Source organism: Apium graveolens, chromosome 4 (assembly GCF_009905375.1).
Source record: "Apium graveolens cultivar Ventura chromosome 4, ASM990537v1, whole genome shotgun sequence".
Lineage (NCBI taxonomy): Eukaryota > Viridiplantae > Streptophyta > Magnoliopsida > Apiales > Apiaceae > Apium > Apium graveolens.
The window spans coordinates 271,730,260-271,741,551 of NC_133650.1; positions in this window are offsets into that span (position 1 = coordinate 271,730,260).

Here is an 11,292-nt window from a genome sequence, read left to right on the forward strand (position 1 = left end):
TCTATGTCTGACGATCTCTTTCTTTCTTTGAAGATTTTTCGCGTATTCATTAGAATTATACCATCCTGTTCTCAAATTATGACATCTTTTTCAGTCGAGCACAGGTTTTAGACTTTTCTAGTGTTTATAAATGCTATTAATTGTAATTTATTTCGTTTTAACTATTTAAATCGTAAGCTTGAAGCTATTCACATCAATTTTGGAAATTGATCTTGAGTTACTATAGTTGAGATCTATGTTTTAATGTAAGATGTGTATATCTTAAATATGCATGTTTGAGATGTTTTTCTTCGAATTTTATGTGATTTTTTTGTTATTATTGTATTAGAATTGTGTTTTGGAACTCAGAATATTGGATATGCATTTTTTATTCTATTATAGAATATAATTAGTGTTTATTTGTTTTGGTTGATTCGAATGAATAAATATTGTGTTTGTTTTATTTTATTGATCCTAGTGCACAAATTTTGTCAAAACTATCAAAATAATTGTTACGGTGAATTTTTAGGTAAAAAATTAGTTTTACAATGAAATATTGGAATCAGATAACTGACTGATAACCAACAATTTTATGCTCAAATTTTAATATAAGTAATTTTAATATAAGTATTTAGGTTCTAATATAGAACATAATTAGTAATTATTTGATAATGTTATATCTGGTGTAAGAAATTGATTTGTAGAATATATTAACCATTTTTAGAGACATGTTGATCGTACGATAGACTTTTGATGATGTTATTTTTGGAATATGTCAAGAGACAAAAACTGATATCAATCTTATAATTTATTTTTCTTATTCATTGTTACTAGAATATAAAATTAAAAATTTTATATTGCATATAGCTGTATATTTCATTAAAAATAACATTCTACTTCAAACTTTGATAATTGACTTTTATACTCAGAATTTGATGGTACCAACGTGTTTCTATATTTATTTTTTTGAATAAAATCGAACTTGCATTAGACAATAGAATCAAGCTCCAACGAGCGAACAATGAAATTAGGAGGAGTGACAACCCACTCTCCTACGTCTGTCATAGAATAAGCAGCCTGTGGTAGGATGTGGGCTACATTATTCGCAGAACGAAAAACAAAACGAAATAGCACTTGATTTATGTGCTTACTTAAACCAATACAATCAATGACAATTGTGTCAAACAAAGAATTCCCCGGGCTGCCATTGCAAGTAGCAATTAATGCGTAGCAATCAGTTTCAAACTCACACTTCTGGTAGCCTTTCTTTATAACCCAAGACAAAGCTTCTTTAAGAGCCAAGGCCTCAGCTTCTCGCGGATTCCATTTACCTGGAAGTTTCAGAACATGAGTTGCAACAAAGCCCCCTTGATCATCTCTGACTACTGCTGCGACTTCAATTCCACCGAGCATGAACACTGCTGCATCAACATTTACTTTAAGCCATCCCAGTGACGGCTTCGACCATACCCTGTCCCCATTCACTCCTGTAATTGACATACTCCCTTTTCTCGCCTGCACCTCTGTCAATTCTCGAATTAGGCACTTGGTTGTGTTCCACACACCAAAAATAGAACCATTCGCATGATTCCAAACCCATTTATTTCGACGGTGCCATAAGCTCCAGCACAGCATTGCTACTTCTAAGCACTGATCTTTAGTGCCTCGATGAAACACACGATTAAGCACTTCCTTTGGGGTCTCCTGATCTGTACACTGCACCAACGAATGTAGACCTACTGTTCACCACAAGGTCAGAGCAAAGTCACAGAGAAACATAGTATGCACGTTCGTTTCACTTTCAGAATGACACCATGGACATAACGGATTGACATCAACATATCTATTGTAAAGCGCTGCATTAGAGGGCAGACATTCTTTACATAATCTTCACAAAACATGTGTTACCTTTCTCGGGAGTTTCATTGTCCAGATTCGTTTCCACATCCATTTATAAGCATCATCACACTCACCTTGAATCAGTCTATAACAGCTCTTAACAGTAAACACGCACTTGTCCTCCATTAACCAGTACCATGAGTCGTGTGTTACATGCCTGGAAAGCGGTGTGCTTTGACTTTTCGCACAGTCCTCCATATCAAACAGATCATTAATAACTTCTAAATCCCACTTTGTACCTTCATTATTCATTAAGTTACGGACCTTGATGTTCTGCAATTGGTCATAAACACATGTCCGAATATATCCATGGGATATATCGGGTAACCACGGATCCTGCCAAACCAGCGTATTCTCTCCATTCCCAATCTTTCGACGAACTCCACTTTTTAACGTCTCCATCGCTGCAACAATCCCTCTCCAAACATAGCTAGGATTATTTCCTAACCCTGCATTTAATAGACCAGTTTGAGGATAGTACTTAGCCTTCATAACAGTAGTAACTAAAGGATTCACTTCCGTTAGGAGCCTCCACCCTTGCTTAGCTAACATCGCAGTGTTAAATTTCTTCAGATCCTTTAAACCCAAACCTCCAACTTCCTTTGGCATGCATAATTTTTTCCATGTAATCCACTTAACTCCCTTACCCGTAGTATTACCCCATAAGAACGCATTCATTTTTCGCTCTATCTCATCACATATTGCCTCCGGAATCAAGAATAGACTCATCCAAAAATTTGGAGTAGTCTGTGCTGCCGTTCCAACCAGAGTCAATTTCCCAGCCTTTGACAGCTCTCTATTGCTCCACGATTGCAACTTGTACTGGATTTTATCACTAATAAACCCAAAGACTTCTTTCTTGCTCCTCCCCACATACATCGGCATGCCTAAATACTTTCCAGGTTTTTCTTTTACATTCACCTCCAACATGTCGCAAATTTATGTCTTCACTTCTCCACCAGTATTCGGACTGAACACAATATCTGACTTGGCAAAATTTATTTTTTGTCCCGATATTCATTCATATTTTTTCAAAATGGTGACCAACATTCGAGCCTCATTGCCTCTAGCCTTGAAGAACAGATAACAATCATCTGCGAATAACAGATGTGTTATACTAGGAGCTCCTCGAGCCACCTTACAACCATGAATGAGGCCACTTTCTTCATACTGACGAAGCAGCCCTGTCAACCCTTCAGCACAAATAATATATAGATAGGGAGAGATTGGATCCCCCTGTCTAATTCCCCTAGTCGGATGCACTTCGCCAAAATATTTACCATCCCTCACAAAGCTATACGATACTGTTGTTACCAGTTGCATGACACGAGTTATCCACCGCTGAGGGAACCCCATCTTACGTAACATAAGCTCAATATAAGCCCATTCAAGTCTGTCGTATGCCTTAGATATGTCAATCTTTAGCGCTGCTACCCCATCAGCCCCTTGTGTTTTTCTGTGAATATAGTGATTAATCTCGAAAGCCAACATCGCATTATCTGTAAGAAGCCTACCCTCAATAAACGCAGATTGGTTGGGAGATATAATGGAGTTTAAACAAGGCTTCAATCTGTTAGCTAGTACCTTCGAAACAATTCTCATAATCACATTACACAAAGAAATTGGTCGTAAATCTGCAACCTGTTTCGGGCATTTGACTTTTGGAATTAAACACACCAACGTCTTATTTACATCCTCTGGTAACCTCCCCTGTTCAAAAAATTCACGGCAAAACTGAACAACATCTGAACTTACTATGTTCCAGTAAGTTTGGAAAAAACACGGGTTAAGACCGTCTATACCCGGTGCTTTTTCAGGGTACATAGCGAAGACTGCTTCTTTTACTTCCTGCTCAGTTATTTGTTGCATCAAATCACTACTTTGCTCCCCCGTGATCTGTTTAAAATTTATCCGCTCTGGCAAGTATTCGTTTGTATCATTTGCTGAAAAAATTCCGGCAAAATATTTCACTATAACATTCTGGATATCTTCTTCCGCTTCACACCAGTTGCCATCCGAGTCTTTCAGTCTTCGAATTTTATTTTGCTCTTTTCTGGTGGATGCAAATCGGTGAAAAAATCGCATATTATTATCTCCATGCTTTAACCAATATTGCTTAGTTCGTTGACTCCAAAACACTTCATGTTTCTCAAATAACTTCAAGTAATTCCATCTCGCCTCATTATACTTTGTCACATCATATGCATCTCTCCTAGACCTCATACACTGCATCTCATTTCGATAAAGCGCCAATTTCGATTTTAAGTGCTTTATTAAACCACCTCCCCATTCCTCCAACTTCAGACAACATTTACCCAACTTTTCCATCAGACTTTGGTCCTCAGCTTCATCCCAATAATCCTGAATTATACCTCTGCATTCTGCTTCGTGGATCCACATGTTCTCAAACCGAAAACGACGACCTTTAGGCATGTACACTTGTCTGTTTAGTTGCAGACTTAGAGGTTTATGATCAGAGGTCGAGACCTCATGCACCTGTACTAGGGCATTCGGAAATAATTCGATCCATTCCTTGTTCGCAAAACCCTTACCCAGTCGTTCAACTACCCATCTGTCAGTTCCTCTAAACCTTTCCCACGTAAACTTCTCCCCCTCATACCCCAGGTCCAGTAAACCACAATCGGTTATTGCGTCTGAAAAACCACTTAGCAAATTACGAGGATGACTTTGACCTCCTTCCTTCTCATCTGCTGTCATTAGGTCATTAAAATCGCCGATAATACACCATGGCAGCGTTGAAGCTGTAGCCAAATATCGAATCATGTTCCATGCTTCAGCCCTCCTCCCCCGTTCTGGCAGCCCATAATACCCTGTGTACCTCCATTTGCCCAGAAGCTCATGAGTAACCTCAAAATCAATAAAATTCTGACTACTATTTGCGACTGCAATATTCCCTTCATTCTTCCAAAGTAGGGCCAAACCCCCTCCCACTCCCTGAGCGTCGACAGCAAAATATCCTACAAAACCAAGTTTATTTCTAATCTTCTCCACTCTTTCTTTTTTACATTTTGTTTCGCTGAGAAAAATAATGCTGGGCCTATAAAGATTATTCAATTCTTTTAAAAGTCTAACTGCTCGTGGGTTGGCCAGCCCACGACAGTTCCACGCAATGAGGCTCATAATCCTAGGCGGACCTGGGCTCCAGGACCCGCAATTTGCAAGTTTAAATGACCGACTGTTTGAATTTGAGTATTTAATTCCTCTTGATTATTCTCCTGTTTTTCCTCCACCTTATCCTCCACTCGTTTCCTTTTTGGGCCACATACAGTTTTCTCCCTTTCCATATCATCAACTCCTATATTTCCGCTTGTATTAATTGGCTCAGAAGATGCCCCGAAATCTCTCCCCTTAACTGCAACCATCCCTTTATCCCCGTAATTTTCTCTAACTACCCCGTCAACTTCCATGAATCTTGCTTCTTCTCGTTTTTCACCCTGATCCACCGTCGACGCCACCGGAGTAGTCCATATGTTACTATGAGTTCCCGTATTTTTTAGCCACTTAGCACCAGTGTTTAACTTTGCAGCGTTCTTTGGCGAAGCTCTCAGCCAAATTCCGTAAGCACGTTCAACTATCTTATCCGCATTTGCATAGACAATACTGCAATCTCGTTCCGAATGCCCCAGTATACCACAAACAAAACAGAACGTTCCCAACCTTTCATACTTGAAATTAACCCAGCTCCAGTTGTCCCCTTCCCTCTTAATCTTCACCCGTCTCCTTAGTGGTTTCTGCACATTTAAGGATACTCTAATACGGACAAACAGTTTCCAAATGCCATTCAAAGTATTTGCATCCATTTTCACAAATATACCAATCGATGTTCCAATGCTCCTCAATATATTCTCTGACAGAAAACCTCGTGGAATGTCGTAGACTTGAACCCACATCTCGACATCCTGCAACGGAACTGTGTTTGGGTCTTCACCCTCGCCCAATGGATGTAAAATTAGCGTAGCTTGTTCAAAAGACCAAGGACCTCCTTCCATGACCTTTTGCATATCCAATTTGTGAAAAAATTCAAAAGAATATCGCATACCACCGATATCATTAATCTTCATTCCCTCCTTTGGCCTCCACAGTGTGGCCATTACATTTTGCATGGCTAAAAAGTTAATGTTCTTCTCTGTTAGGAACTATCCGATAAGAACATACGTTGGCTTCTGCTGCACTACCTCCGTATTAGCCACGATTATTCCATCATCTTCATCGCCAATAACCAGAACTGTATACATTTCCTCCGGTGATTTCCCTTGTCCCTCCATTATGAAAATCAATGAAACCTCAAAAAAGATGTACTGAAAATGAAAGAAAGATTTTTAACGCTGATTTGTGATTTGCAAATGATTGAAAATGAAAATGATTGAATTTAGATAAGTAATAATAAGAAAACTGTCAAAAATGACAGAGAGAAAAAACTGTCATATTGACACTTTTAAACATAGAAGCAACGTGTTTCTATATTAGAATAGCTTTACATGCCTAATCTATGTAATTCCTTTTTGAGCTCACATGAGCTTCGATATTAAAATTAATTCGGGTGCTTGGTTCAATTTTAAACTCATACGAGCTTCTGCATTATAATATGTGCCAAATTTTTGTGGAACCTTCTATTCTAATATAAGTTTTTAGAATCTTTTTATATGCCTAATTTGGGTGTAGTTTTAATTATTTTTCTTGGGTGCGTCTAGTGGTTGGATGATGTTGTTATCCTATTATTTGTGGGCATCTTCTTGTTCAATTTGTTGACATTTATAGAGCTTGAATTAAAAATATTACATTGGTTTCATCGTGTTTGTTTGTAAAATCTTAAAATAAGTAATTTATAACTTAAAATAAATAAGTGATTTATAAGTGATAAATAGATAAATACTTATAAGTGATATAAGTGTTTAGATAATTTTACTTAAAAGTCAGAATTTTTTTACTTAAATAAATCAATATAAATAAAATTTTACATAATATTAACTTAATTTGTGAATTTAAAATTAGAAAAATATTTAAAAACATATATTTTAACTTAAAGTTAATAAAAAGGTGAAAAAATCAAAATAAGTTAGGGAAAAAGTACGTTATCAGCTGTTATCAGCTTATAAGTTATAAATGGGTCAGACAAACAATTACTTACGGACTTATAAGTGAATAAGTAGCTTTTTCTACGGAAGCCAAACAGGCCCATTGTCTTGTGCTTATTACGAATTTACATAACATTATAGTTGAACTATTACTTATAGTTTTGTCAAACATCACAGGGTATAGTAATTAATGAGGGTTGAAATAAAGGGATAGTGAATAAGGAAGGAGGCCACCGGGCTCAAGCAAAGGCGCTTGATAATCATGGGGAACAACAAGAAGGATAAAGGAAAGGCTAAAATGTACCTGGAAGTTCATGACAATAAAAATGATTTTATACTTTATTCGTGAGGTGATTTCACAAACTCTAGCGGCCTCCACCCTATCATGGATAATCAGCTGTTTAGGTCTAAAGCAAAAGTTCAGTCACTTGTCGATGAGCTCACAGCAAATGTTGTTGGTACTAAGGCAACTTATTCTGATGATCGAATGGTAATTATCAGAATCGAGATGGAGGTGCTAGCTAGGTATGATGGGAGCATACAGAGTTTCATCAAGGAATTGAATTCGATGGTAAATTAGATGTATATTCGCAGGTGGAGGAGGCTGGGTTTAGTCAGCAGTACAAGAAAATTGAACTGATGGGTGTAGATGAAATGTTGCAGTACTGGGACTCCCAGTTTGAAAATTGTGTGAACCATGCATGTGAAGAAGGGGTGACTAGAGCGGGCCAAACGAGCGGTTTGGCTCGGCCCGGACGTAATTCGGCTCGCCTGAAATTCGTGAAACTCACCCCGTGACGTGCCGGTTTAATATTCGGCACTGACCGTCTATGCAGACGAGCCGAACACGAATTACAATATTTAAAATCGTAACCGGCCCGGAACCGGCCCGGAACCGTGTAGCTCGCCTGATTCGCGGGCCGTACACGGGTTGGACCTTTAAATAACCGCTCGGCACGGCACGGACCGTTTTAATTACACGGGCCGTTCACGAGTTATGTTGTAAGTAAACCGGCCCGTTAAAAATTCGGCCCGGACCGCAAGACCGTTCGTGTGGCCGGCTCTAGGGTGACAAAAGAGCAACATTATAATCCAGATGGACATGGGATGTTTCCAGGGATTCTAGTTACTAAAATGATTTTAGTATTTCAAGCTTGCATGGATGAATGTTATTAGTAGATTTAATAGCAGTAGGTTTCCTATGTAATTTTGCGTTATGACACCTACAATCCTTTTCTTTTTTTCTAAATCCCTACAGTCCTTCTGGTGTACTTCAGTGTTTTCTCCTGTAAAGGACTGTGGGATATCTATGTACCTTTATTGTTAATGAAATTGCTTATCCAGAAAAATTGTCTATTACTTATAGTTTTGTCAAACATTTTCTTTATTTGTAGTCTTTATTGACATACTAATCTTTTTAAAGAGGCAAAATGAGACTTAATAGTTTTACTTGTACGTATCTAGATATGTCAGTACATGATATTTAATACAATACTTTGTTTGTACTTGTGTGGTCTCACAATGTTTGATTTTTATTTTGATTTGTAGTTGAAAATGTGTCAAAAAAAATTATATCTACTTCAACATGTGATGAATGACTCATACATAAATAGAAATTTCATACTAACTTTTTTATTAGTCTTTAAACACATGAGCCTCTGAAGTCTCATTTTAGGCGATTGTTACATTTGCGAACGAAGCCTATCCAAATAATAATTTATTAGAGATCTGTTGGAACTAGGCATTGTCATGGGAAGCCCTGAAATGGATCCCACACTCGAGAGAGAATGAATCAAATGCATTTGATGATCTGCAACCAGAAAAGCTCAGAATGGTCGACATTATTTGAGTGACTTTCAAATAATTAATAGTATACTAATCACACATCTCTCATCACTCAGTTTTTGACTGAATTATGATGTCAATAATTAATGTAAAATATGTAAAATAATCAATAATTTTAGAATGCGGATAAGATTGTGTCAGTGTAAAAACTTGACCTAAAATGCGAGAGTGTGGGTAAAGCTTTAAAAGCTTATTTCCTTGTAATATCATCTTTGGAAACCCCTAACATGTTGACAAGCTCTTGATCCCCTCTCATCTCCATAATTTCATTCTTCTTTCATCTGCAATTAATAAGGTGGCAAATAAATTGGAACAACAACTTCATATCAACAATTAAAATTGACGGCTAGAACTTAAAAAATTGAACAATAGTACTATCAGTTGCAAAATGAGCTAGTCTAGGTGCTCCCGTCCTTTTGAATAAAATGATCCTTCACTTATAAGAGGGACAGTGGGACACATATTGTTGCAGTATATTATCTCAAACTTAAAAACTGGAAAAGTTCCCTAGTAAAGAAAGGATTTAAATACGAAATATATCTAGGAAATGTTTGACAAACAAAATTTACGATTTGAATTGCTTTTCAATATTGCGACTCGTAAACTACAAGATTCAGAGTGCCACACTTTCACAATAACAACAGATGATAATTCACGTCAATATCTATTCAGGCAATAATCTTAGCAAATCTCAATTATCTTCCTTTTTATGACAAGTCACAAGTCCCGACATCTTGCTACGAGGTTTACAAGTTGGTACTATTGAGAACTGGCACTAAAAACAAGTAGTTTGCATCTTCGAGCTTGAGTGCACGATGTCATAAGGCCTTATGTCTCATAAAATATGACAGAATTACAAAAATTATTGTATGCACCATTTTTTCTAAGAAAAAGAATTTCCCAAATCAGCTCTCTCAAGAACTTTAAATAGCCAAAGGTGGGATATTATATGGCTTGCTTCTGGGCTATGTTATGAAACTTAATAGCAATGCCTAATCTCTGGTTACAAACCAATCACTACTAACCAAAAAAACCACTGCCTTCAGTTGAGAACTGTGTGATAGCAAAACATAAGCGCTCTCTGGCTCTAATGCTCAACAAGTATCCTGACGGTGGAATCTAGTATAAGCTCGACGCGCTCTCTTCTGTAGTAGCTAATATAAAAGTATTCTTCCCTGGTAGAATCAAAAAACCTATAAACAAGCTTTCATCGTAGAATCAAAATTAATAAAAAATTAAAAAAACAAGATAATAAGATTTTGTAACTTCTACCGTGCAATCAATATTATGATAAAATGCAAAAAAATTCAGCCAAGGTAATCCTTTTTTAGTTCTATTAGAATAATTACAACTAAAATATAAACGCAAAAATAACTTCTAATCTAGAGTTAATATCAATTTTCCCAATCTACTATAAAATCAACAAATCTAGAATCAAATTATAAAACTATAAAACTCTAAACATCATTTTTATGTAAAATTAAACAATACAAATACAGTAAATGCTTCTTATATAGAATTTAATCAAATTATAAAACAAAATTTCTAAATATCATTTCTCTTTAAACTCAAAAGCCATAAACACCAAAACAAGCTCCTAATCTAGAATTAAAATCAATTTTCCCAATCTATTGCATAATCAACATATCAACGGATCTAAAATCAAATTATAATAGTACTAAATTCTAAAATTGCTTCTATCGTAGAATGAAAATCAATTTTTATAAATCCACGGTAGAATCAACAAATCTACAAAAAAATATACATGCATGTAAATTTATGTCATTATTTTCCAAAAATTATAATATACAAGCATAAAAAAGCTATATCTAGATTTTCCAATAGAACTTCAAATATAAAATAAAAAAAAAACTCACCTATTAGAAACATTTCTTGCAATATGATCTGTGTAGGAAATTTTCCTAAAAAAAGTAATTGAACTTTAAAAACGGTTGCAAAACCCCTAGATATACAAAATAAGGCTTAATAACATAAAATTTGAGTTAAAAACAACGATTCCTAACCTTTTTGGTTAAATCTTCAATTTTATAGCTTAAATAGCATATGTAATCGTTGATTTGAATCTTTCATTAGCTCTCTCTTTCACTCTTTCTCTCTCCTCACTCTTTCTCTTCAGCTTAGTATGTGTGTTGGTCTGGCGTGTGTATATTTATCCGTACAAGCCATTATAGAATTGTCGGCGTGTGTTTATTTTGATTTTATAAAATTAGACTTAAAACTCTTGTTAATTACAAGAATGACATTACTCAATATGTGATTAAAATGGATGATTGAGATTGGTTCTCGATAATGCTCAATATAAAAGAATCTCCCTTGAGTGGGACTCATATATATATATATATATATATATATATATATATATATATATTGTATTTGTTGTGTTGGTGTTCCTTTGATATTGTGTCTGTTGATGGACCAGGTCATATTTGTGATGTGTAAAAATTGGTTAAAT